Source organism: Columba livia, chromosome W (genome assembly GCF_036013475.1).
Source record: "Columba livia isolate bColLiv1 breed racing homer chromosome W, bColLiv1.pat.W.v2, whole genome shotgun sequence".
NCBI lineage: Eukaryota > Metazoa > Chordata > Aves > Columbiformes > Columbidae > Columba > Columba livia.
In genome coordinates this window covers 12,991,198-13,013,309 of record NC_088641.1, presented here as the reverse complement: position 1 = coordinate 13,013,309, position 22,112 = coordinate 12,991,198, and the positions used below count along the sequence as shown (strand labels likewise).

Below are 22,112 nucleotides of genomic sequence, written 5' to 3'. Positions count from 1 at the left end.
CTCAGTCTACTGAGCAAGGGATGAGATTTTTTTTTTTTTTACCCCGTTGAATGGAACTCTTGATCTAACAAAAAAAATCAGACTTTAGAGACTCTCTATGTTTACCCACGGAATGGGATTGGGACATAAAGGATGGCACAACAGGCTGTATTCAGAAGAGAGCAGATTCTCTCCTAACACAGGGTTATTGTGAGACCTTTTTCCAGTACGGAGTCCCAAACATTACCCTGAGACTAAACGACACCTTTTTTGTTGTGTATAATTCAAGGGATAATTTTGAGGAAAGAAGGATTAACACCTTCCACCAACAATTAAACTTTACCTTTGAGACATCCCAAATTGGGACTTCAAGAGCCATTGTGTTCCAAACTGTGTTGATCCTACCAATAGACTATAGCCTCTTGGGAGACAACTATACCTTGCTTAGCTCCATTTTTCCTTTTGACCCCTTTTTTCATCCTCTTAAGTAACCTAACTTTTATGAGGATCATTATTCTTTGAATATAACTCTCCCATGGTGTATATAACTTCCCCATAAATTAGGAACGGAACAAAGGGATTTATCTAGTATTCAATAGATGTGGTCATGAGAAAACCCTATGTTGAAGCCTTTAAAATATATAAATTCCCCTCACCAGGACGTTTCTGACATTTTTCAGTGTCAGAAAGTCATTAACTGTAGCACTGGTCCTGGAATTCCACCTGAAACATAGTTGTTACAAGGTGTACAAGTTCTGATAAGAGATATGTGTATGTGTCGGGGTTACTCCTCTCATGGCTTCAGGCACCTTGTAAACTATACTGATACTTGGACTTGCCAAATGAGTGTATATCCTGCACCATTTGTATTGGCTTGGGGATGTTAAAATAGAAAATTTTATTCATATTTGACCTTGGAGAAACATGCAGGGTTGCAGTGTGGTCTAGTAATACCTTCACTCTGCCCAGACAGAGGGTTTAATTTTAGCGTCCCTCAGAGACGGACACGTCAACAATCCAAGAAACCAACCAGACAACCCAAATGGGCAACATACGGAGTTAAAATACCCAATTATTATACCACAGAACAAACTTTATCTTTGGTATTAGAAAATATCTTTGCTCTATATCAAACTCTCAAATGACATCAATTTGTTCTAGAAAACATAACCTGGCAAGTTCGTGTATTGACAAATTGAACTAGATATGCTTTTGGAGAATTAAATTTACAAGTCCAACAGGTATTGAAAATGACACTTCAGAATCACTTAGCTCTAGATATGATTTTGCTTAAAGAAAATGAAGTTTGCGGAATGTTGAATCTAACAGAGAATATTGTATTACTATTCATAATGCCACTACCTCTATAGAAGCTTGTGCTAAGATGAAAGAAATTGCTGATCAGACTTTGATCTGTTTCACACACACTCCAAACAACAAACTGGTTCGACGAATTCCCACCTGAATACCTGGTTTACCTCTCTTTTATGCTCTTTAGGACTCACCAGGTGGGGACAATGGTTAGCACAAATTGGAATAACAGTGTCAGTTGGATTACTGCTTTTGACGGTTCGCATAGTGTAAGAGTTGGTCTGAAGATGGAACAGTATTTGCCTGAAACATAGCCATCAGGGACTAGGAGAACTGAGAGAACTGAGGCCCTGACAGAAAGAACATAAGGACAATGACTTAGAGAGAGGCCTGAAGAGAAGAACTGTGTTGCACAGGTCTCTCCGACCCAGGGGGCTACCGGTAACAATGGCTGCTGTATTGACTTCGCCTGCTCCCTCAGCCAAACTAGCCCCCACCTCCTAAAAGGAATTGTGTTATACAGGTCTCTTTGACCCAAGGACAATAGCTGATGTCCAGAAGATGAATTCTCACCTGCTACTGTTATAGTTAAATTGAATTTTGTAGCATGTGTGTTACAAACACCATTGGATAGCGTGTGTCACTGTTGTAGGAAAATAGGAAATTAGGATTTTAGGCCTATATCAGTGTTATAAGCTGTGCTGCTAAGGCTGAAAGTCTCAGCTTGTCCCCTGTATAGTCCTTACCCAGAACCACGAGCGTGGTTACCTTATGCTTGCTCTGTACCTTTAGTTAAGACATTGATAAATGCTATTCTGATTCTGTAGGCCATATCCAAGATTCCTACCTTATCGTAAAAGCTATGCAAGTTGTATACGAGCTCATATTTTAGAGAACTGAAAGTTAGTTCTGTTAGTTCTCAGCAGGTCTTTATCTTATCTTGAAAGTGCTGAGAAGGTACATTTGCTATCATCCAAGAATTTGTGTAATTTTACACGAAGTACGCATGCTGGAACACAAGAGGTTCCGCTTAAATTTGAGAAAAAACTTCTTCTCAGTAAGGGTAACAGAGCACTGGAACAGGCTGCCCAGGGAGGTTGTGGAGTCTCCTTCTCTGGAGACATTCAAAACCCGCCTGGACATGTTCCTGTGCGACCTCACCTAGGCGTTCCTGCTCCAGCAGGGGGATTGGACTAGATGATCTTTTGAGGTCCCTTCCAATCCCAAACATACTGTGATACTGTGATGTGCAGTGTAATTGTGTAACCTAATGAATATGCAATATACACGTTGTAACTTTAATGAATATGTATGTAACCAAATTGTATAAAATGGTGAAGTTTGAATCAGTGGTCGGAACCAGCTTTGGGTGCGAGCCCCTGGTTTCCCAGCGCTGAAATAAAGCACCACATATAACTACGCCCATGGTTATGTGTCCTGATTGCTAACATTTTGGTGACCCAGGTGGGACCTCGCGAGCATTGCTGAGGTGGATCGCGTCTTGATCCTGCTCCAGCTAGCACCGAGGTATTCTTGGGGAGCACATCAGACGCGACCGACCCTCTGCTGCTCACGACGGACCTCTGACTGGTAAGAAGGTGCTTTATCTGGGTTTATCTGGATTGTTGGGTACCCATCTGGTCTGGTTCTGGTCTGGTAGCCTGCTGGTCAGGCATCTGGTAGCCTGCCGGTCAGACGCGGCGAAAGCCACGCTCGGTTGGGCAGGGAGCTCCCGTGGTATTGCCTAGGCAGCTGTCCGTCAGACAGAGGGAAACCTCTGCAGGCTCAGCATCTGGTCTGGTCTGGTTATTTGTGCCGCAGGCTCGGCACCTGGTCTGGTTATTTGTGTGCACCTGGTCTGGTTATTTGTGCTGTTTAGCACTTGGTCTGTAGTTCTAGTGATTTTGTCTGTATTCACTGTGAAATTAGTGATCTGATCCGTATTTACTGTTGTTCTGGTAAAGTTTCCTGTGTTATCTTTCTGTGTCGGTATGTCTGATTCAAAGGTATCGCCGTTGAGTTGTTTACTGAAACATTGGAAAGAGGGTGGGTTTGGACAGTCTATGCATAAAAAGAAGTTAATTGAGTATTGCACTCATTGGTGGCCTGAGTATAAATTACCAAATGAAGTGCAGTGGCCGCCGGAGGGCACTCTGAACCATGAAATAATTGGTGAATTAATGAGGTTTTGCCAGAGAGAGGGCAAGTGGGATGAAGTTCCATATGTCGATTTCTTCTTCTATCTCGAGCGAAAGCATGATTGGAGGGAGGGCTGTGGGTTAATGTTAGTGCAAAGTAACAGCAATAATAAGTGTACAGGATGCGCAATGGAAAAGAAATGTATGACGTGTTTGGCTGTAGAAAATAGCAGTGGTAATAATTCAAAGACGGATTTACTGTGTCTTGATGTTGCGCCTTCTGAGGAAGTGGTACCAATTAGACCCTCCGCGCCTGTCCTTCCCATTGATAGTGATGACGAATCAAGTGATGAAAAAGAGGCAATAGCCGGTGTAAAAGGAATAACCGTAACCCCAATATCTCACCGAACTAGAAATAGGGAAAAAGAAAAGGATGGGCAAAAGGGGGGAGGATCATCAAATGTGATAGCACCCCTGCGGCAGGCAGTAGGTGTTGGGGGGGAACCAGTCTATGTAAAAGTCCCGTTTTCGCCGGGGGATTTAGTGATCTGGAAGCAGTCGGCTGGTCCTTATCGGGAAAACCCAGATAAGGTTGCAAAAGTGATTAAGATGATAATTAAGACGCAGAATCCTGATTGGGATGATTTACAAGTCATTTTAGATACATTAATGGATTCCACAGAAAAGGTTGTACGGGCTGCAAGGGATAAGGTGAGAGAAGATATCCGGACTGGGAGAGTAGAGGGCAATGTTGATGAGAATTTTCCAAAGGAAGATCCCCGATGGAATTATAATACAGGAGGCGGGTTGTGCCGTCTCCGGAGATATCAGGAATGGTTATTGATTGGTGTTCAAACCGCTATGCCAAAGCAAATGAATTGGTCAAAGTTGTATAATGTAAGGCAGGAAAAGAATGAGTCTCCCTCAGCCTTTTTAGAAAGATTGAAAGAAGCTGCCAAAAGATATACGGATTTAGACATAGAAACGAAACAAGCGAAAACTCAGCTGGCTCTAATTTTCTTAGGGCAATCTCAAGATGACATTCGGAAGAAGCTGCAGAAATTAGAGGGTGTACAATTAAGGGATTTGGACGTAATGTTAGAAACAGCTTGGAAAGTTTATAATAATAGAGAAAAAGAACAATCGAGACGCCACCAGCAAAATTTGCTGGCTTTGATCCAGGGACAAGGCAGGGGAGTAGGAGTCCGGGGTAGGGGAGCTGGAAATAGTCGAGGAGGAGGTCGGGGACGTGGTTCGTGGAGTGCCCAAGGAACTCCCCTGAGACCCCTCATGAGGCTTGGCATAAATCAATGTACCTATTGTAAGCAAGAAGGACACTGGAAAAATGAATGCCCGGCTAGGAGCCCTGTGGGTCAGATGTCCGACGCGACGGGAAATGCAGTACAGACTATGGTGTTAGGGGAATACAGTAATAACAGCTGACTATATGAAGGCACGGAAGTAAAAACCCAGAATAAGGAGCCCTTAGTGACAATACAAGTGGGAGACCGGGACGTAAAATTTCTAGTAGACACGGGGGCTACTTACTCTGTATTAAATTCCTTACAGGGGGCGGTGGGTCACAAAGCTACAATTGTTGGTGCCACAGGGAAGGAGGAAGTACGGCCATTCCTGCAACCTTTGGATTTGTGTTTTGGAGAAAAGGAACTAACCCATGAGTTCTTATATGTTCCAGATTGCCCAGTTTCTCTTTTAGGACGAGATTTGCTGACTAAATTAGATGCCACAATAACGTTTGAGGATGGAAATTTGGTAATGAAAGTTCCGGAGTCAAAGGTAGGACAAATTTTACTATTAAAGGAAAATCCAATTGTAAAAATACCACAGGCAATAGAAGATGCAGTGATTCCCACGGTATGGGAAACTGACATACCTGGGAAGTCAAAGGCAGCTAAACCTGTGAAAGTAGAGCTGAAGGAAGGTGCTGAACCGGTACGATTAAGACAGTACCCATTGAAATTGGAAGCCAGATTAGGAATAGTATCTTTGATTGAGAAATTTTTGAAATATGGAATTTTAGAAGAATGTGAATCAGAATATAATACTCCAATTTTTCCAGTAAAGAAACCTGACGGTAGCTATCGACTAGTTCAAGACTTACGGGCAATAAACCAGATCACTAAGGACATACATCCAGTAGTTGCAAATCCGTATACCTTGTTAACATCTGTGAAAGAAAAATATAAATGGTTTACAGTACTTGATTTAAAAGATGCCTTCTTCTGCATACCCCTTGACCAGGAAAGCAAAAAGCTATTCGCTTTCGAATGGGAGAATCCACACAATGGGAGAAAGGCCCAATTAACCTGGACACGCCTTCCACAAGGATTTAAGAATAGTCCGACAATCTTCAGAAATCAACTAGCCAAAGAACTTGAGGAATGGACTACAAGAGGCCATATCGAAATTCCTCGACAATGGTATTTGTTGCTGCAATATGTGGATGATATTCTGATTGCTGCTGAGACCCAAGAACTTTGCATTCAGGTAACAACTGAAATATTGAATCAATTGGGAATGAATGGATAAAAGTGTCAAAAAATAAAGCTCAGATTGCATCCACAACTGTGATCTATTTAGGATGCGAGCTTTCTCAAGGACAGCGAAGACTAGGTATAAACCGTGTACATGCTATCTGTGCAATTTCAGAACCGCGTAACTTACATGAATTAAGATCTTTTCTAGGAATGGCAGGATGGTGCAGGCTCTGGATCATGTACTATGGGCTTATTGCCAAACCTTTATACGAGGCACAGAAGAATAAGACCTTGGTGTGGGAAAAGCCACAACAGGAAGCTTTTCAAAAGTTGAAACAGGCTTTAATGCAAGCGCCTGCTTTGGGCCTACCTGATCTGAGTAAAGACTTTCAGTTATTTGTACATGAATGACAGAGCCTTGCTCTAGGGGTATTAACCCAACGGCTGGGATCTTGGAAAAGGCCTGTAGGTTATTTCTCTAAACAACTTGACCCGGTAAGTGCTGGATGGCCGACGTGCTTGCGGGCGGTGGCTGCTACCGTGATATTAATTCAGGAAGTCTGGAAACTGACTATGGGGAAAAAGATCGAAGTGTTTGTATCCCATATGGTGACTACTGTATTGGAACAAAAGGGGGGCCATTGGCTTTCCCCAAGTAGGATGATGAAATATCAGGCAATTTTAACAGAGCAGGATGATGTTATCCTAAAAACAACTAACCTAATGAATCCAGCTGTGTTTTTAAGCGCAGAGACTGAAGAAGAAAATCTGGAACATGATTGTGTGGAGGTCATTGAATATACCCACGCAAGTCGACCTGACCTGAAAGATACCCCATTGGAGGAGACGGATTGGGAGCTTTTTACTGATGGCAGTAGTTTTGTGGAAAGCGGAGTGTGGTATGCAGGATACGCGATTACTACTGCCAAAACAATAATTGAAGCTAAATCCCTACCACCAAACACATCAGCACAGAAAGCTGAGTTGATAGCCCTAACTAGGGCATTAGAACTCAGTGAAGACAAAAAGGTCAATATTTGGACTGACTCAAAATATGCATTCGGGGTTGTTCATGTACATGGAGCTCTTTGGAAAGAGCGTGGACTGCTCTCCTCCCAAGGAACAAACATCAAGTACCAAAAAGAAATATTGAACTTGATTAATGCCATTCAAAAGCCATCACTAGTTGCCATCATGCACTGTAAAGCTCATCAGAGTGGGACATCGAAAATTATTGAAGGAAATCGACTTGCTGATCAAACAGCCCGATCAGTGGCACGACGAGTCTGGATGATGGTGGGTCTCGTCTCCCAGAAGGTAAGAGCAATTGATTTATTACCTACACCTTCAAAGGCACCTGAATATTCTACAGAAGATGAGAAATTGGCAAGACTAGTAAAAGCCGTCAAGGATAATTCTGCATGGTATGTAACTGCCAACGGACAAATTGTGGTGCCAATCACAATTATGAGAGGGATACTTCAGGCAGAGCACCAGAAATGTCATTGGGGTGCAGAAGCATTGGTAACTTATCTAAGAAAACAAATTATCTCGGTCCAGATGTTAACAATGGCAAAATCGATCACAGCTAAGTGTGAAATTTGCTTGAGAAATAATCCTTTAGTTAAAAGGAAAGTAGATATGGGAAAAGTTAGGACAGGTGTACAACCAGGGGATTGTTGGCAAATAGATTATGTGGAACTCCCCAAAACCCGAGGATTCAAATATCTGTTAGTTGGGGTATGCACTTTTTCAGGATGGCCAGAAGCCTTCCCTTGTCGCACCAACCAGGCACAAGAAACTGTAAAATGGTTATTGAAGGAAATAATTCCTAGATTTGGAGTACCATTGGGAATATCATCTGATAGGGGACCACATTTTGTTGCTCAAGTGGTAAAGGAGGTCAGTAGATGTTTGGGAATTAAATGGGAATTACATACCCCGTGGAGACCCCAGTCTAGTGGCCAGGTGGAGAAAATGAATCAGACGCTAAAACGACAGCTTAGCAAAATTTGTCAGGAAGCAAAAATTCAATGGCCCCAGGCCTTACCAATAGCGTTATTGCGAATTAGGATTAAACCCAGGAGCGGAATGTCAGTAAGCCCATACGAGATTCTGTATGGCAAACCATATGAAGCACCTAATCCGAATCCAAGTGTACATGTAAAAGGTAATCAGGATGTGTACAATTATGTGTTGTCTCTTGGCAGGACATTGAATCGGCTCAGATCTGTATTAGTGTGGAATCGCCCACTAGCACTTGAGAATCCAGTACATGATATAGAGCCTGGAGACACGGTGTATATAAAGACTTGGAGAGAAGATCCTTTAAAAGAACGTTGGGACGGACCTTATCAAGTACTTTTAACTACATTTACCGCAATCAAGGTTGCTGAAATAGACTCCTGGATACATTACACCCGAGTGAAGAAAGTCCCAAAACGGTGGCAATCACAACTAGTGGGTCCAACCACACTTAAAATCACAACGCAGGATGTCTAACTTCTATTACCGTTTTGTGTTTATAGTAGTTTATGTACCTAGACTGTATGCCACACTGATTTGCAAAGTCACTGGAGAACAATTATGCAAAACACGAAGGGCTATAGGAGATAGTGACGATGCTCAAATGCCGCAAGTAGTGCAGAGTGTACAGAATCAGGCAGAGAATCTGATGATAGGATTAATTCGAGATTTTGCACGAACCCAAAATGCCAGTAGCATCACTGCTTGCCTTCCCATTCCGAAATCGGCCGAAGACCCAATACAATGGGGAATAATATCTACAACCTTACCGAGAATGAGTAAAACTGGTAAGATAGTGTGTGAATCTCGTACTAGGCTGGAGCAAGTGCCAACTGAAAAATGGGTAAAAACAGGACCCGAAACAGTGGAATTTAGAGGAAAGGTAGTTCTCAAAGAAAGTTGGACTAAAAAGACAGTATATGAAGAGGTTAATCGGACCTATTGGGAATGTAAAGATCAGGATAATCAGAACATAACTGAATCATGGAATAACATGTGGACGCTGAGTATAGTACAGCAATATCAATATAGTGAAGCATTTCCATGGTGTATACGATGGACCAATGTAACAAGAGGAGTGACAGTACCATGGTGGAATTGCTCTCGAGTGATGACCTGCCAGACAGATGTGAAAGAAATACCTCTGTCCATCATTAAAGTTGCAGTAACCGCAGGTTGCATTTGTCAGAAACAATTGGATCCAAAGGAAGCAATCAAAATAGGCATTGATGGAGATAAGATAGATTGTAGAGGAACTATAGGTAGTGTGGGACATTTGGTTTGGGCCTTAAGTGATGGAACTTGGACAACACATTTACCGATAGCAGGACCTGTAAGGGAGATTACTTCGGGGTTACCAACCCTATGTCCCATTTGGAAGAGGTCACCCTTGAAGAATAGGCAAGAACTCCTACAAGTTAGGCACAAGCGAGAGATAGATGAAGATGACGTGTGGCACGAGCCATCAGGTAGTGTTAAATTCGGCTGGGCACTAGAATCTTTCTTTGCACCAATTGCAGCCTATAGAAACAAAGAAATGATTGACAAATTAATTGGACAGATGGATCGATTGGCAAGGATAACCAAAAAGGGTTTTCGAGATTTCAATATACAATTGCAAGCTACGACCAAAATGACTTTGCAGAACAGAATGGCACTTGATATAATGTTGCTAAAAGAAAATGGGGTTTGTGGGTATTTAAAGGATAGGGTTGATCACTGCTGCATTCATATCCCAAACATAACCTCTGAAGTGGAGAAAGATATTTCCCAATTAACCCAAACAGAAAAGGAACTGCAAGCGGAAAAACAAGATGCAGAGCAGAGCTGGATTGGGGCCTTGCTAGGCAAATTGAACCTGAACCTGGGAGGATGGGTATATTCGTTATTGGAAAGTTTATTTTTGCTTGCTATTATAGTTGCTCTTTTCTTTTTGCTGTATGCTTGTATTAAGCATCAGATAAGTCAATCAAACGCCAGGAATAACCGCATCTTTACTGTTCTTAGCAGATCCACTTTTGACAACCCTCTAGCTTATAAGGAAGACATAATGTAGTTAATGTAGTGAAAATGCATTGTCTAGGAATAGAAAAGCATTTTCAAAGGGGGGAAATGTTATAGTTGAATTGAATTTTGTAGCATGTGTGTTACAAACACCATTGGATAGCGTGTGTCACTGTTGTAGGAAAATAGGAAATTAGGATTTTAGGCCTATATCAGTGTTATAAGCTGTGCTGCTAAGGCTGAAAGTCTCAGCTTGTCCCCTGTATAGTCCTTACCCAGAACCACGAGCGTGGTTACCTTATGCTTGCTCTGTACCTTTAGTTAAGACATTGATAAATGCTATTCTGATTCTGTAGGCCATATCCAAGATTCCTACTTTATCGTAAAAGCTATGCAAGTTGTATACGAGCTCATATTTTAGAGAACTGAAAGTTGTTCTGTTAGTTCTCAGCAGGTCTTTATCTTATCTTGAAAGTGCTGAGAAGGTACATTTGCTATCATCCAAGAATTTGTGTAATTTTACACGAAGTACACATGTGCAGTGACAAAAGGTGAAAAGTACAGTAGTGATGAAGACTACTTACTTCATCCTGAAGACCCCCTGAACGACCACCAGAGGACACTGCGCATGCTTAGAGTAGTTCCAAGGTGTTGCAAATGATATTGTGAAATAATTGTGTAACCTAATGAATATGCAATATACACGTTGTAACTTTAATGAATACGTACGTAACCAAATTGTATAAAATGGTGAAGTTTGAATCAGTGGTCGGAACCAGCTTTGGGTGCGAGCCCCTGGTTTCCCAGCGCTGAAATAAAGCACCACATATAACTACGCCCGTGGTTATGTGTCCTGATTGCTAACACTACCTCAGTCACACCTGCCCCCCACCTCCTCCCTGAAACAAAGGCCAACTAAGAAGAGCATGCCCAGAAGCTTGCCAAAGGTCCTGAGGTCACCCAATGGACCAGAAAGAGACTCCTGAATGCGAGGCCACGCAGGTGCAGATGGGTCCTGGCAAGCAGAGTGGGGACTTTTCGGGCCCACGCAGTTAAGCCTGGATTGCAAAACAAAGGCGGAGACTGGCCTCAAACAATGGAAGTGAGGGGGGGTGAAGAAGCATAGAAGATGACTCCTGAATGGACATCGTTAAGATCTTCCCACCAGAGGATCCCGGATCACGACACAAGACCAACAGGACTCTACGGGATCAGAGGGATGCCTTTGGAACTCGTCTGGTGGTAACCAAATCCTCATTTCCACCTTTTTTCTTTCCCTTTTTCTTTTTTCTTTCCCCTTTTCTCCCTCTCTACCGCATGCCACTTTACGGACAAAATAATAAAGTAACACTGTTTGATTGAATTATAACCCCTTGGCATTTTGGTTGCCTTAATTTTGCGCTTCGAGATCAAGGTAAACGAACCATCACGAGTCCATCACTGAATGGACTGTGACACATAGCCATTGTTAAGTGTATGATTACTTGCTTACTTTCCTCTGCCTCTTCTCTCTTTATTCCTTCTGTTCACTATGTAAGAAACACCACTCTAGAAGATGACCTCCAAGAAGCACCCGGGATGTCTGTTTGAGCCACAGGGTGGTAAAAATGGTTTGGATGCAAGGACCACTACCATCAATGAGGCAAAACAGGTATTTAAGTCACAGGGTGGTGTGATGGACATGGTATGCACCTTGTTATGCCTTAAACAGCTGGTTTTCACAACTTCTGGCAACAAGGAATAGATAAGTGCTATGGAGACAGGACTTATGTCTTCCTTGAGGCCAACCTGTTCTTTGCAAAACAAAGACCATCAGTCTTTGAGATAAAGGCATTAATGCTGTCTCTTCCATGAGGCCTTCCTATTCTTTGCAAAACAAAAGCCTCATTAGAGGTATCTTTTCCTTTAGCTCTCATTAATTGGGCTGGAACAAAGGCAGGGTCATTCAGCAATCACTGATCAGCTAGAGGAAATAACGAATCCTAGAGGACCAACTGTCCTGGTTTTGTTAAAAACAAGACCAGTTCTCTTCTAGTGATTTTTCTTTCAGCTAAGTTCTTCTAGGTGGCTGTACTTTTCTGAGTTTTTGCCTGCATATTTTTCCTAGGATGCTGTACTCAGTGCTGATAAGAAGACCAACAGAATGCTGAAGAAGCTCATGTTTAGATTTATTACTATGGTAGCCAAGAAAGACTGATAAGTTTTCCCACGTTCCGTCGTGAGAGGGGTGTGTTTGAGGAGGGGTAGATGGAATAGGTGACTTAAACTGACCAACTGAGTATTCCATCCCATAATCGTCATACCCCTATATGAGGATGATCACGAGGGTCAAGCTCTCTTTGACCATGGCCAGCATCTAAAGAGGACCCTCTCTGCATGCCTGTGATGCTAGGCCCGAGGCCCTGTAATCCCTGCAACCAGTTTCCAGTTTGCTGTGAAGTCCCGCCCATGACTTCCAGGGGCCTGAGCTGCACCTGCTGGAGCCACACCAGCTCCGCACACCCAGATCCGCTGCTGCTGGAGTGACACCAACTCCATAATGAGCATTCAAGATTGGTTTTGTATATTTTGTATATATTCTCTATTTATTAGTAGCATTAGTAAAACCCTTTAAAACCTTCCAACTTGAAGTCTAAGTCTCCCTTCCTCCTTATCTTCCTATCATCTTTCCGATCTAAAGGAAGGGGTGGCGGAAGGTAAGGGGGTAACAGAGAGCGTCTGCCACGGTTTATTGCTGCCTTGCCTTAAACCCTGACACCAACCAACTCACTTCTGAGACCACTGACCTATTTCTTGGACCACTAACCCATTTCTGGAACAATCTCCTTAATTAGCATGAGGAGTGAGCAGAGGGGGGAGATGAGCCACCCTCTCCTATCTTGCATGTGAATTAACTAAAGTATAAAAACCTTCTCACTCAGGACACTAGGAGTGAAGTTGCATTGCACCCACCACCAAAAAAGCTATAGAGATCCTCACTGGATTGACAAACCCTTGAAGTGGTGAAATCTTACCTTTCTTCTGGTATCATCATCTCTCTTTTTTCTCTCTTTGTAACTTTATTCTGGGCACATAAGTGTAATATTGTTGTGAATTTTGTTCTTGAAGTCTTGATATAGTTACAAACTTTTCCCAAGCCACTATTCACTGTAATTCCACTGAGTTTTTAGTAAATTCATTATTTAATTGAACGTCTTGAGTAATTGTCCTTACTCCTGGTTACTGCACAGGATATTCAAAAGTTAACTCTGTCCTCACCCCACAGAGTGGGGTAGGACAACAGGCTCCACCATAAGAACCCTGAATTCACTGAACATTGAACCCAAGTTCTCTAATATGCATTTTACCAAGAGCAAATAAAACATCTGAATCACATGACCTGTTGTTTTCTTAACCCAGAACAAGTCAAGTTGTTGCCAATTAACCCTTTTCTCAACCAATTAAGTTAATATTTCATTTTCATTGATAACTTGGCAGACATACATAATTTTTTGTATCAGATTTGTTACATTTTCCTTCCCACTGAGTTCTGGGAAAACTTCCTTGGTTTACCCTCTTGCTATAAATTCTTTTATTGTTTTCTGTAGCTGCAGAGACCACAAAGCATTATTCACCCCTTCTCAGGTCTGTCCTTTATTCTTCTAACATCCTCCTCCGACTAGTTTGAGCCTCTGCTTACACTTGCAATAAGTTTTTCCATTTATCTTCCCTTTCTTTCTGGAGATCTCGCCTCATTTAATTTAGATCTCCTTTTATCTGAAGTTCACTGTTTCTAGCTTAGTATTCACTTTCCTCCATATGCTCAGAGGGGATTATAAGATTATAAAATGGTATAGTCCCTTAGCCAGCTACCTGACAAGACGTTGCAGGAAAAACTGCAATTTTCACGTGTTACAAGCTAAGGACCTGTATTGAGGCCAGGATATGTCCTACTGTCCTTTCAGAAGCAAAACAGGCAAGAAAGAATGTTTCCGTTGCACAAGGAAGCAGAAAGCAAGTAGGAGTCACTATCTACCCTCAGGGCCTAAAGCGGGTTGGAGAACTTCAGCTGCTTTTTCCTAACACCCCCACCCCTCAGCAGCCTCATACACAAATTGAGAGAGCACCAGGCAACAAAACCCAGACTGACATGACACTGAATGGGAGCACCTGAAAACCTTAACAGAGTTTTCAAAGGTGAGTTTGGCAGACTTTACGAGTCTGTGGCAGAGGCAGACTGTGTGTGCTGCTTTTAGAGCCAGCATTTTGAAGATAAACAGCTAAATAATAATTCCATGCAAGAATACGCTGCAAGAAATAAGCCTCTGGCATTGCCAAACATCCTTTCTGTATGCTTCCCAAAGCTTTCTTCCAAGTTACCCACAGAGAATCCCGCTGAAATAAAGACAATTGCAAGTATTCAAGTGTCCCAGATTTTTCTGTATAAAACCAACTAATACTAGCTCTTAAATTCTTAACAGACAGTTTACATGAATTAACATTTACTTGGCTGCAGTTACTGATGAAGTCTGTAGCCAGCTCAAGGTCTCATGAGTCATAGCTGACTGCACTGCCACAAAATCCTTCCTGCTATACAGCTCTCAAGGCTGAGGTATTCATGAAACAAGCTTCAGAGCAGTATCTGCTTGAAAAATACTGGTTCAAGTGCTTAAAGCAAATAATTCAGGAAGGTTTTAAGTGTTTTTATATGCTTCATAACCTTAAAGAGTACTCGGTGGGGGGGGGAGGCTAAACCAGTCTCTCTCACTACTCTAAATGGTATTTCTTCTTTGCTCTGCAGAGGAAAACCAGGGCAGTTCATAGCAGATCTGAATAAAGTCTGTACATTGCAACTAAGTGTGCTTGTGCTGCTATTCCCATTGCAGAACTAACTTATCTACGATGAAGTTATTTTAAAATTTTAAAAGTTTTTTTTTAATATTAAGAAAATACTGAGCAGGGCACTAGGACAAAACAAACAATACAGGCCTTCAGAAAACAAGAAACACCATTCTTTAGTTCTCTCTCAGGCAAGAACAGCACTAGCATAAATGTGACAGAGGCCGTGATCTTAGCTTCATCAGTTCACAGTTAGTTATCAACAAAACAATACCATATACTGCTATGAAGATAACTGCAGCTTACAATACATCAGTGTTATACACTGTAATAATATATACAAACCAAGGGAAGACATTTTACTCACCTAATTCAGCAGTACAAAACTATCCCTGAAGCTTTGACATACCATTTTTTGTGATGCCAGTAAGTAATTTTATAATACAATATTAAAAAAATTTTAGTGTAGCTGCACAATGATTTTGCTCACAGTTAAATGCACAAATCTGTTCAGCTGCTGAATATAATTCTTGATATTTCACTCTATTTTTAATTTCTAAATTCCAGTCATATTTAAGCCATATTCCATTAAACTTCTAATGTAAATTTTCCCATTCATCCTGCTAGAACAACAGATTATTATCTTTTCTGTAGACTGAGTTATCACAGCCATAAGATCTCATAAGAGAACTATATTCATAAAAGAGTAATTTTACAATGAAAGCAAATATTAAGTACTAGCTGTTTTATTTCCTCTAATAGAGCTATTGCAAAATTGTAAGAAATCATTGCTTTAGAAAAGACATTTTGTAAAGCAATGGATTTTGATTTACTTGGCTTTTTTCCCTTAAGAGAATTTTGTAAAACCTGTTTTACCAATTAATACTATGCTTAGTAAGAATTCTACCAGACAAGGGAGGTCTAAAAACATGATCTCTTGTGCCCTATTAAATACTAAGGAAATTTATTTAGTCAAGTCAGTGTATTTCTTTCTGGAGTCACTGCTCATTTTCAGCATACAGCCTGAACACTGCTCATCTAAATGATCTATTCCTTGTATACTCTCTTAACGTTATTGCCTCTGAACAAGCATCATCACTGTATTTTCCTTGAGAGATCTCTTCCTTCCCCAGTGTTTGAGTACATGCAGCAAAATCCTGCCTCTCCTTAGGAACAATCCTTGTCTCTTCTTTCTTTCAAACAAGTACATTAATCACAAGCTATATCTATGATGACTCTCTAGATTATTGTGGTGGGTATACCCTAGCTGGCTGCCAGACCCACACCCAGCCTCTCTATCACTCCCCTTCCTCAACTGTACAGGGGGGAGAAAATAATATTAAAAGCTGTGGGTCAAGATAAAGACAGGGAGATCACTTAATTGCCATAACAGGCAAAACAGACTCTATCTGATGAAAACTCTTTTAATTTATTGCCAATTAAAAACAGAGTTGAATGGTGAGAAACAAAGACAAAACTAAAAACACGGGTGCAGGGGGATGAGGGGTTGCAGTCAGTTTATAACACTTCAACTCTGCCACTCCTGCCTCAAATTTTTCCCCTGCTCCAGCATGACTCCTCTCCATGGCTGCAGTCCTTCAGAATACACCTGCTGCTGCAGTGTGGGGTCCTCCACAGGCTGCAGTGTGGATATCCACTCTGGCATGGTCCTATCCACAGGCTGCAGGGAAATGACTGCTGCGCAGTGCTTTCCTCCTCCAGGGGCTGCAGGGGATCTCTGCTCAGCGCATGGAGCTCCTGCTCTCACCGCAGGGCTGTTTCTCACACTTTTTTCCTCACTCCTCTTTCTCTCACACAGCTGCACAGCGTTCTTGCCCTTTCTTAACCATTTACCCCCAGGCACCACCACAGCAGCTGAGGGCTCAGCTTTGCCCTGCAGTGGGTCCACTGGAGCCAGCTGAAACTGGCTGTGTCCAGCGCACAGCAGCCCCAGCCTCACAGAGGCTGTTCTTGCCACATACACCCAATGCAATTATAAAAGTGCATAAAGATCCTTTTTTCTCTACAGGTCATTTTTGAAGACACTTTGGAAGCATAAGCATTAAAGTTACTTTTTTTTTTTCTTGTTAATATCATTAACTGTCCTAGATCTGTTAGGGTGGAACAACTTAGAGAAAGCATTAGAAAGCATTATACTTCATTGTTTATCACACATTTTATTTAAAATGTACTGAAAACCCAAGAGATGTGGCAAACTCTAATTCACTTAATTTGCAACATTTTTTTTTTTCCTGAAACAAAATCCAAGTAGATCTGATAGAGGGAACTAACATTTTAAGGGTTAACTAAACATATAATGGGTGCCTACTAACGAACTAACACTTTAAGGCTTAGCCACACAATAAATGCTTAGTTTAGAGCTTTATGTAAACTTATGTTAAGAAAAACAGAACCCCATCGAATGCCAAGATAAGAAGTTCTACTGCACCTAGCTGTAAACTTGAGGAGACAAGATAACGAAGATTTACAGCAAAAGGGGGTGCCAGTCTGGTTTCAATCGACTTGGCAGCTTGGGTCCCAGTCAATTCAACATAATGAGCCAAAGGTAAAAAGTTCACTGTGATGAAGCTGAAGGAGCCTTCATCCAAAGACCCCTCCTCAAGACCACCAGATGGCACTGCACAGGCGCAACAGGGAGGAGTCAAGGAGGAGACTATGGAAATGATTACCTGGGACTCATTTTAATCAGAAGCAGGGAAAGGTTATGAATATGTATAGGCATTCCTGGGGTCATTATGAATATGTAACACCTTACTGTATTTAAACACACCTCATATTGTTAGAAGGTGCGCATGAACGGTGGAACGATCCCCCTTGCGCCTGACGTTGAAATAAACATGCCTGCTTTATAACTTTGTGAGTTGTAAAGTTTTATGACTTTATAGGTTGTAAAGTTGTTTCCGCGTGTCAGATCCACAAACCTGAAGAATTAGGGACAGCCAAAATTCACAATACAAAGTTCTGGTTTCCCTTTCTGAATTCCAAAATCCAGACAAAACCTAACAGAAACATCAGACTAGGTTGTCTTGTCTTTTTCCTTGCTGTTATTCTTAAGCAATAAGAATCCATTTTTTTTTTAGTTACATCAACTGGCTGTATTTTTTACAGTATATAGGATAACATTATTGCAAACAAGTAAATGAGAACACTTCATGTCTACCAAAATAGTGATGATCTTTTTAGGTGGCAAAACATGGGACACCTAATCGTTCTAATATAAGAATGAACAAATAATAAAAAGAAAAACTTTGTTAGAATGGCACATTTGCACGTATAGAAAAATCTTACCAAGAAAATAGGATTAAAAATATAAAAGCCTGTTAAGTGTTTTTACATTCTTTGCTACTACCCAAATATTTCACTTCAGATCTTATGTTAGAATATTTGCCTTTCAAAATGTAACAAATACTGCTTTTTCTTTTAAACAATTATTATTTTGTCTTTTCAAACCTTGGTTAAAGTAGAAGTCCACTGTACCTGTGAAAACAGAAGCACACTAAGCAGAATTTAATATTAGCTTGCTAGCACACTACGCAAACTTTTAAATCAGCTTGGTTTAATCCACTGCAAAGAAGCCCTCTCATTGGAGAATTGCCTTTTTAAGTTTGGAACAAGCATATATTGTATGTGTTACTTTTGCAGTTAAACCACATTTAAAACTTGAAACCCACAGTTCTCAAGAATGAACCTGGTGAATCTGCACACCTGGCAGAGATTTTTTTTTATATCAGCACTCCTGCATCTTAACATAATTTTTAGCAATTTTTGTGTGGAATCAACTACCCTATAATATTACAGTACCTAATTTGTTAATTAATATTTTATCCAGTTATTTTCCTGTTAATAATGTAGAATTACTATGTAGTATCAAGTCATGCTGTATTGGTTTATATGCAAACACACCTCTGACACATGCTATTCCCAACTGCCCACTGAAAATCCAATGACCTGCAATAGCAAAATCTAGAATATAACGAATGTGCACTTGAAACAGCTAAACTTTGATCAAAGACATGGAATGGCACTGTATTATTAGAAGAAATGAGGACAAGACTGAAATAGTTGTAAACCAGCATGTTCACACAGCCACTGCCTATAGCGATTTACCATTGACTGTGGATATCCTATGTAAAAGCTCCAGGGATTAGTGAAGGGGTGTTAACAGATTTAGATACACACTGTGAGAAATGAGGATATAACCAATTTGCCTGTCCTGTTCGAACACAGTCTGAAGAACATTAAGCTTTATTAAAGTCATAACTTGTGTTTAGTGCAATCAGACTCCAGGACAGGAGATACTAGAAACAGAAGTGTGCATGTTGTCACCTTGGTGGGAATTAAACCAGAGAACTGTGTCCCCTGCAGAAAAATGCAAATGATGCTTCTCATGTATCCATTTGTAGCAAAATATTTGCAAGATCCACTGACATTATATATTAGCCATAGAAAAAAAATCAGAATTATACCACCTGGAAAAACATCAGCTTAGAATAAGAAATCACTGAGTTAAACTCATTAGGAATCCCATCATGCACAGGAAGAAGCTGAGTTATTAATCTGGCAGGAAGCAAAGCAACTTCATATCAATGCAGAGAATGCAGAAATACCATGTATCGCTTTTGTAGTTTTAATAGGACAAACACAGGAATAGAAATCACATACACTGCTGTACCCCTAAAGTCATTTCTGTATTTGATTAGCTGTCTTTTTGTTATATCTCATACTATGTACTACAGTATGCCATTGAAGATCCAAAAGATGTACAAACACCAACAGTCCAATACGGATTTCACAAGAAAACCATGAGGCAACACCCAGACAGGATATTCTATCCTAAGAGCAAAGACATGCTTTGCAGCAGTACTGTTGAGCAGTCAGAGACTACAGCACATACTGGACTCAGACTGAGTGACAGCAATGGAGAGTTCCCATCCTATGAAAGCAGGGGAGCTGCAGCTAGAAAAGAGGCCTGCCATACCCATGAAAGCAGCACACTAAGCAGACTTCAAGATTAGAATCACAGAACCATTTTGGTTGGAAAAGATCTTTAAGATCAAGTCCAACCATTAATTTTAACACTGTCAAGTCCACCTCTAAACCATGTCCCTAAGAACCTCATCTACAAATCTTCTAAACACCTCAAGTGTGGCGACGGAGAACGATGCACATGGAGACGGCAGACAGAGACGCAAACACAGGTAGAAGTCGTCTCAGCAGGGAGAGCAGAGCCAGACAGAGCTGAGCTGCCTTTAATTAACAGTTCTCAATTTATAGGTTTACAGATACGGGCCTGGACCAAGAGGTTAAATAGGATGTTTTTTTCAATAATTACTATTCCAAACAAACAACACTCATATTGTGACTGTTTTCAGCCATGTTCCCATGCATATCTTGTGGGCAGTGTTCTGACCCATTCATTCACACACCCAGGCCCAACATTTATACATCATATATACTGGAGGTGGTTTTCCGGCCCGAGATATCATTCTTACCGGTCTGGGCTATAACTCCTTACACTCATAAAAAACATACTTCTGTATAACCTGTCCAAGGCCCTTTATGGTTTGACTAATTGCTGTAAATTAATCATGTTAGTATTATTTGTCCAGATGGTCATGTTAATATTGATCTTCCTTTATCATCCAAGTGGCTGGAACTGCATGTCCTATCGTTCCCACATCCAGGGATGGTGATTCCACCACTTCCCTGGGCAGCCTATTCCAATGCCTGACAAACCTTTCCACGAAGAATTTTTTCCTAATATCCAATCTAAATCTCCCCAGCACAACCTGAGGCCATTTCCTCTTGTCCTATCACTTGCTTCTTGGGAGAAGAGACTAACACCCACCTCACTAAAATCTCTTTTCAGGTAGTTGTAGAGAGCAATAAGGTCTCCCCTCAGCCTCCTTTTCTCCAGGCTAAACTCCAGCTACCTCAGCCTCTCCTCATAAGACCTGTGCTCCAGACCCTTCACAAGCTTTGCTGCCCTTCTCTGAACTCTCTCCAGCACCTCAATGTCCTTCTTGTAGTGAGGGGCCCAAAACCGAACACAGTATTCAAGGTTCAGCCTCACCAGTGCCGAGTACAGGGGGATGATCAATTCCCTAGTCCTGCTGGCCACACTATTCCTGATAGAAGCCAGGTGTATGGGGATATAGTGGAAGATTTGGCGAGATTAGTGAAATGTAAATACGCTCAAGTGACTTGCACCTGTCTGTAGAAAAAGCACATACATCACACTAATTGTTTTACTGACCTTGTGTGCTTGATGAGTAGAACCTCTGTGTTAGATAACATAGGCCTGTGAGAAACCCTAGGCACATTATCACTATGCCTGAGACTCCTGCTTTGTTGTGAGAAAGAGCGGGAGGCTGCGCCTGCCTGAAGCCTTGAAATACAGGAGAGCTCAGCAGGCCCAGTGATCTTCCAGCAGGGCTGAACTGACCAGCGCCTGCATCCCCACTGGTGTCACCTCTGCCTGGGAGTTTAGGTGTGGCTTCGGAGATCCCCAGGTAGAGAGATAACTAAAATAAAACTTGCTCTTTGCAATGCATTTGTGGCCCCTGGCTCTTCTTGCGATGTGCCTGCGTATGTGTACACATTTGGCATTAGTCAGCAGTCGCTAGAACCAGCCATGCTGTGGTTTGCAAAAACACAGGGGACAGGGGAGGCCTCGAGGGTGACTCCCCAAATTCCAGGATTGCCCAGTATGGAGCGCTGGGCTACCATGGCTGCTCCCCTGTCTGAATTCACTCCGCTGGAGGCATGGCCTCAGACTGATGATGGGGCAGTGATTACCCCCCAGGTAATTCAAGCAGCTATGCTAAAGTTTTCATGGAGACCAGCATCAACTTCTCGCAAATTAGCGGGGAGATCAGGATGGTTATTTGTTACCGGTCTTAGAGCTCCGGATCGTGACGTTACATTGCAGAGTAAAATAAGAGAATTGGAAAAGGAGGTCGACATTTTACAGGATGCAAAGGCGATCACACAAGAAGTAATTACTGTTCAAGCAGAGCGGTGCTATGAGCTGCAAGATGATGTAGATCGGTTGCTAGCAAATATTGCTAAGGAACAAAGGAAAAAATATGCAAAAAGTGAGTTTTTGTGTTCTCAGGTTTGTGCTCTTATCACAAAAACACTCTTGGAATCCCAAGGAATGGGATGGAAATATTTAGAGTGTATCCTCAGACTCCAATATTGAGTCTGAATTTGATCCTGACTTAAATGGCAAGGAGGTGGTGGGAGCACAACCCCCCATACAAATGATGCTGTAGCAGGAACAAGCACATGAGGGGGGGCAGATCGCACATACTCT

The 22,112-nt window shown here is 41.6% G+C and overlaps 1 protein-coding gene and 1 long non-coding RNA gene across 21 annotated transcripts in view; one reads left to right on the top strand and one right to left on the bottom strand.

Annotated features, from left to right (window-relative positions):
* LOC135577122 (ceramide transfer protein-like) overlaps positions 1 to 22,112 on the bottom strand; it is a 163,660-nt gene that overhangs the window by 90,197 nt on the left and 51,351 nt on the right. The gene's annotated exons all lie outside the window — the stretch shown is intronic.
* On the top strand, positions 11,009 to 12,222 carry LOC135577126 (uncharacterized). Its single transcript, XR_010468715.1, has 3 exons — positions 11,009 to 11,197; positions 11,494 to 11,606; positions 12,063 to 12,222. It is a non-coding gene; the product is annotated as an uncharacterized LOC135577126 (long non-coding RNA).